Here is a 6,360-nt window from a genome sequence, read left to right on the forward strand (position 1 = left end):
AACATAATATTATTATTGAGCAATGTGAACTTTCTTCTTCAGGGTCTGACTCTGAGGCTCAGTCAGGGTTATAGGGAGAGAAAAGCCAGGCAAAATGAAACGTTCCAAAAATATAGTTTGTTCCTTCTGAAGAAACAAAGAAATTACATTTTAATTATACCTCTTTTATTAAATTATACCATTTACTGTTCTAAAGATATTATATCTAAATGCACACTCAGGTATAAGAGTTTACAATCATATTTGTGTTAAGAAACATTTATTTATCTGATTCTTATTTGTTACAAATGTGCCATATGTATTTAAATAAAACAATAATACAAAATGTGGGGGTTTAAAGTTATGGGTCGAACTTCACCTTTAGAATTCACCCAATTACAGAAAATATATATTGTTTATGTTTGTTATTACTCTAGGAATCTATAAATAATGGTAACATTACTGAATAAAGGGTTCTTAATGTATGAGTAAGGCTACAAATAATAAATATGTCATTTTAAGTTTGCAGTTAGAATGTTTCTGGTGTGTATGACTTTATAGAATTTACGGAATCCATTGAAGAAACTGTGGGATTATTTCTAGGTTGAAAATTATTATAAATACATTAGAATAAATCATAATTTACCATAGGGAAATCCCATATGCGGGATGCTCGATTTAGATTAAGGATGTGACCATTTACTAATAACTACACACAGGAGGAAAATTTTCATATAATTATTTTTAGTTTATTGAGATGTAACAGGCAGTGTTTCATTACCTACAACAGAAAGGGGAGATAAACATTTTTAAACTCGAGTCTCGATATGTGGTTGATGGCCACCCTGCTCTGGGGCTGTGCCCCTGCCTGGCCACCCTGCTCTGGGGCTGTGCCCCTGCCTGGCCACCCTGCTCTGGGGCTGTGCCCCTGCCTGGCCACCCTGTTCAAAATGTTCTAGACACAGCCCTGCTCTCCTCTACTCAACCCCTCTCCTTATCCTCTCCTCCCTTCTCTCATCTCTCCTCTTTCACCCTCTCCTCCCTTCTCATCTCTCCTATCCTCTCCTCCCTTCTCATCTCTCCTCTCCTCCCTTCTCCTCCCATCTCTCCTCTTTCCCCGTTCTCTCCTCCCTTCTCTCCTCTTTCCCCCACCTCTCCTCCCTTCTCATCTCTCCTCTTTCCCCCTCCTCTCCTCCCTTCTCCTCTCATCTCTCCTCTTTCCCCGTCCTCTCCTCCCTTCTCTCCTCTTTCCCCTCCTATTCTCTCCTCCCATCTCTCCTCTTTCCCCCTCCTCTCCACCCTTCTCCTCTCATCTCTCCTCTTTCCCCCTCCTTTCCTCCCCTCTCCTCTCCTCCCTTCTCATCTCTCCTCTTTCCTCCTCCTCTCATCTCTCCTCTTTCCACCTCTCCTATCCTCTCCTCCCTTTCCATCTCTCCTCTTTCCTCCTCCTCTCATCTCTCCTCTTTCCCCCTCTCCTCCTTTCTCTCTCTCTCGTCTCCTCTGCAGCACCACAGGGTGTCCAGCAGGGGGCAATATAATGGCAGGGCTTCTGTGAAAGCAGACAGCTGTTGCTTTGATCTCTTATTCATTCTCATCCAGCTCCAAAGAATAATTAACTGTGTGAAACGGGACATGTGTGTGTGAGAGAGATGGTGATGGTTGTGTGTGTGTGTGAGAGAGATGGTGATGGTTGTGTGTGTGAGAGATGGTGATGGTTGTGTGTGTGTGTGTGAGAGAGATGGTGATGGTTGTGTGTGTGTGAGAGATATGGTGATGGTTGTGTGTGTGTGTGTGTGAGAGAGATGGTGATGGTTGTGTGTGTGTGTGTGAGAGATGTGGTGATGGTTGTGTGTGTGTGTGTGTGAGAGAGATATGGTGATGGTTGTGTGTGTGTGTGTGTGAGAGAGATATGGTGATGGTTGTGTGTGTGTGAGAGATATGGTGATGGTTGTGTGTGTGTGTGAGAGAGATGGTGATGGTTGTGTGTGTGTGAGAGATGGTGATGGTTGTGTGTGAGAGATATGGTGATGGTTGTGTGTGTGTGTGTGTGAGAGATATGGTGATGGTTGTGTGTGTGTGTGTGTGAGAGAGATATGGTGATGGTTGTGTGTGTGTGAGAGATATGGTGATGGTTGTGTGTGTGTGTGAGAGAGATGGTGATGGTTGTGTGTGTGTGTGTGTGTGAGAGAGATGGTGATGGTTGTGTGTAGGGATGCGTATTGATAAGATTTTAACGATTCAGACTCCTTATTAATTCCTTCTTATCGATTCCTTATCGATTCTCTTATCGATGTTCCCCTCTACAGCCATAGGTCTGTGCGTCCTGCACCCCCCCACACACACACTCGTTCTAAACGAATTTCTCAAACTGGCTTTGACTGGCTCTGAAATGAGCTAATACCTACCACCTCTAGGCCTCTTCAGGCCTCTGTTTTCAAAACAAAATCTAGTCGGAGATTTGTGTTCAAGCTTCTATTACTCAACACCAGTAGGACTTACATGGGTCCTAACAACAGGGGAAATAACTTCAGTGTCACCTTTCAAAAGAGACCATTTACATGCATGTACTCCAAATGGTTCAACAACAGCTTTCAATGTACTTTGGGTATGTTGTTTAGGCGTTTTCAGGCACATTTAACAGGACTATTAAAAGGTTAAACAATTAAAATGCTAAGTTTAATAATGGATTAAAAATCGATATACTCAGTTTAATAATGCGACACGCGAACGTTTGCTTATAACACACGCCGCCCCGATAACGTGAAATGATCAATAAGATCAATACTAATGGGAGACGAATGCCGGAGCTAAAATGTATGCTTCAAACGACGGGACAGAAGATAACTAGATCGACTACACACAATAAAGGCAAATTGCTTCACACAGTAACAAGTGGTTGTGATCACTTTTGAGCAGTTTAGCTCTACCTTAGATAGTGAGAGATGAAGCACGAACCTTACCTGCGCTGCTGCATGCATCGAACACATGACGTTCCAGTAACTTCATTCCATGCTGTGTTTTCAAATGCTTCTTCATATTTGTAGTATTTCCTCCCTTCGACGAAATATACTTTTTACACGCGTTAAAAGTGGCGTTGTTGTCATTTTGTCGTGTGAAATACAACCAAACTTTAGAACGCTTCTTCCTAGTTGCCATGTTTGCTGCAGTCTGTCTATGCGCAAACTTTTATAGTTTATTCAGACAGACATTCGCGTGTCCCATTATTAAACTGAGCATATCGAATTTTAATCCATTATTAAACTTAGCATTTTAATTGTTTAACGGCACAGAGAATCGTTAACAGAATCGTTAAGGAATTTTGCTAACGATTCCAAGGAATCGATTCACTGGGAACCGGTTCTAAACATGAACCGGTTCTCGATACCCATCCCTAGTTGTGTGTGTGTGAGAGATATGGTGGTGGTTGTGTGTGAGAGTTAAAGAATATGTTGTGCTTATTAAAGTTATGCATTGTGCTTATTAAAGTTATGAACTTAGAAGTGTGCTCAGGCTTAAACATAGGGTCTCACACTGGGTGTGGGAAGCAGGCTGTTCTTTGTGTCTCTATCTCTTCATTTTCAGAAACAACCTTGAAACCGGGTGGAGACGGCACCCGAGCAGGTGGGACGCGTAGGCAAGAACAACTCCCTGATGCACGAGAGAACAAGCTCAACCCTTTTTTGATACTTGTGTTTCAATTGCACTGTATAAATATATGCTGGGGAGGGACAGATAGCCAGTTGGACTTCGTGAACCAGCCCAAACTCTGTTGCGGGTAGGGAAACATAGACAACCCCAGAGCTCTGTACTTGTTGATTTCCAACTGCTGCATTAACCCTCGTGCTGCCTTCGGGTCACATGACCCAAAGGTTCACAACGAACCATCGTTGTGTTTACCCAATTTCACCCAATACAAAAACAAATAAAAATAATTTTCTTTTAACCATTGCAATGTGGGGGGTCTGAGACAGACCAACAGTTAAAAGAAAATGCTTCACTTTGTTTTTGTATGAGGTAAATTTGTCGCAATACGACAGTGGGTCACAATGACTGATGGGTCAGAATGACCCGAAGATAACACAAGGGTTAAAGCTGATATTATCGGACCTCTGCGACTCCAGACCACTCTTTCTAGAACACAGATTTGTGTCATTGAATACCATCATTACATATTGGAATAGACACATAGAACTTGAATCCTTCAGAGTGTGTGTGAGAGATGGTTGTGTGTGAGAGAGATGGTGGTGGTTGGGTGTGTGAGAGAGATGGTGGTGGTTGTGTGTGTGAGAGAGATGGTGGTGGTTGTGTGAGAGATGGTGGTGGTTGTGTGTGTGTGTGTGAGAGAGATGGTGGTGGTTGTGTGTGTGTGAGAGATGGTGGTGGTTGTGTGTGAGAGAGATGGTGGTGGTTGTGTGTGTGAGAGAGATGGTGGTGGTTTTGTGTGTGTGTGTGAGAGAGATGGTGGTGGTTGTGTGTGTGAGAGAAATGGTGGTGGTTGTGTGTGTGTGTGAGAGAGATGGTGGTGGTTTTGTGTGTGAGAGAGATGGTGGTGGTTGTGTGTGTGAGAGAGATGGTGGTGGTTGTGTGTGTGAGAGATGGTGGTGGTTGTGTGTGTGAGAGAGATGGTGGTGGTTGTGTGTGTGAGAGATGGTGGTGGTTGTGTGTGTGAGAGAGATGGTGGTGGTTGTGTGAGAGATGGTGGTGGTTGTGTGTGTGTGTGTGAGAGAGATGGTGGTGGTTGTGTGTGTGTGAGAGATGGTGGTGGTTGTGTGTGAGAGAGATGGTGGTGGTTGTGTGTGTGAGAGAGATGGTGGTGGTTTTGTGTGTGTGTGTGAGAGAGATGGTGGTGGTTGTGTGTGTGAGAGAAATGGTGGTGGTTGTGTGTGTGTGTGAGAGAGATGGTGGTGGTTTTGTGTGTGAGAGAGATGGTGGTGGTTGTGTGTGTGAGAGAGATGGTGGTGGTTGTGTGTGTGAGAGAGATGGTGGTGGTTGTGTGTGTGAGAGATGGTGGTGGTTGTGTGTGTGAGAGAGATGGTGGTGGTTGTGTGTGTGTGAGAGATGGTGGTGGTTGTGTGTGTGAGAGAGATGGTGGTGGTTGTGTGTGTGTGAGAGATGGTGGTGGTTGTGTGTGTGAGAGAGAGATGGTGGTGGTTGTGTGTGTGTGAGAGATGGTGGTGGTTGTGTGTGTGTGTGAGAGAGAGATGGTGGTGGTTGTGTGTGTGTGAGAGATGGTGGTGGTTGTGTGTGAGAGAGATGGTGGTGGTTGTGTGTGTGAGAGAGATGGTGGTGGTTTTGTGTGTGTGTGTGAGAGAGATGGTGGTGGTTGTGTGTGTGAGAGAAATGGTGGTGGTTGTGTGTGTGAGAGAGATGGTGGTGGTTGTGTGTGTGAGAGATGGTGGTGGTTGTGTGTGTGAGAGAGATGGTGGTGGTTGTGTGTGTGAGAGATGGTGGTGGTTGTGTGTGTGAGAGAGATGGTGGTGGTTGTGTGTGTGTGAGAGATGGTGGTGGTTGTGTGTGTGAGAGAGATGGTGGTGGTTGTGTGTGTGTGAGAGATGGTGGTGGTTGTGTGTGTGAGAGAGAGATGGTGGTGGTTGTGTGTGTGTGAGAGATGGTGGTGGTTGTGTGTGTGTGTGAGAGAGAGATGGTGGTGGTTGTGTGTGTGTGAGAGAGATGGTGGTGGTTGTGTGTGTGTGAGAGATGGTGGTGGTTGTGTGTGTGTGAGAGAAATGGTGGTGGTTGTGTGTGTGTGAGAGAGATGGTGGTGGTTGTGTGTGTGTGAGAGATGGTGGTGGTTGTGTGTGTGTGTGTGAGAGAGATGGTGGTGGTTGTGTGTGTGTGAGAGATGGTGGTGGTTGTGTGTGTGAGAGAGATGGTGGTGGTTGTGTGTGAGAGATGGTGGTGGTTGTGTGTGTGTGAGAGAGAGATGGTGGTGGTTGTGTGTGAGAGAGATGGTGGTGGTTGTGTGTGAGAGAGATGGTGGTGGTTGTGTGTGTGTGAGAGTGTGTGTGAGAGAGATGGTGGTGGTTGTGTGAGAGTGTGTGTGTGAGAGAGATGGTGGTGGTTGCAGCTAATTCATGATACAGACGGTGGGCTTCTGAAACATCTAGTGAAGCTAACAGTGGCTAACTTGTAGTGAAGCTAACAGTGGCTAACTTGCTATCCACAGTCACGGACGTCACAAACACGTGTGAATACCTGTAGTAGGACATTAGTTTAGCAGCTCGGTAACTTCTGGGAGATAGGTAGGCTAACTAGCTCTACCTCAAACGGCAAAACAGCTGCAGAAACGCCACAGGCAAAGAGGCCAGGGCTGCGTTTCCCGATAACGATGGATATGATCGTGTAAATCGTATAAAATAATGAAACCATTGTTATTTTTTA

Source organism: Osmerus eperlanus, chromosome 6 (assembly GCF_963692335.1).
Source record: "Osmerus eperlanus chromosome 6, fOsmEpe2.1, whole genome shotgun sequence".
Taxonomy (NCBI): domain Eukaryota; kingdom Metazoa; phylum Chordata; class Actinopteri; order Osmeriformes; family Osmeridae; genus Osmerus; species Osmerus eperlanus.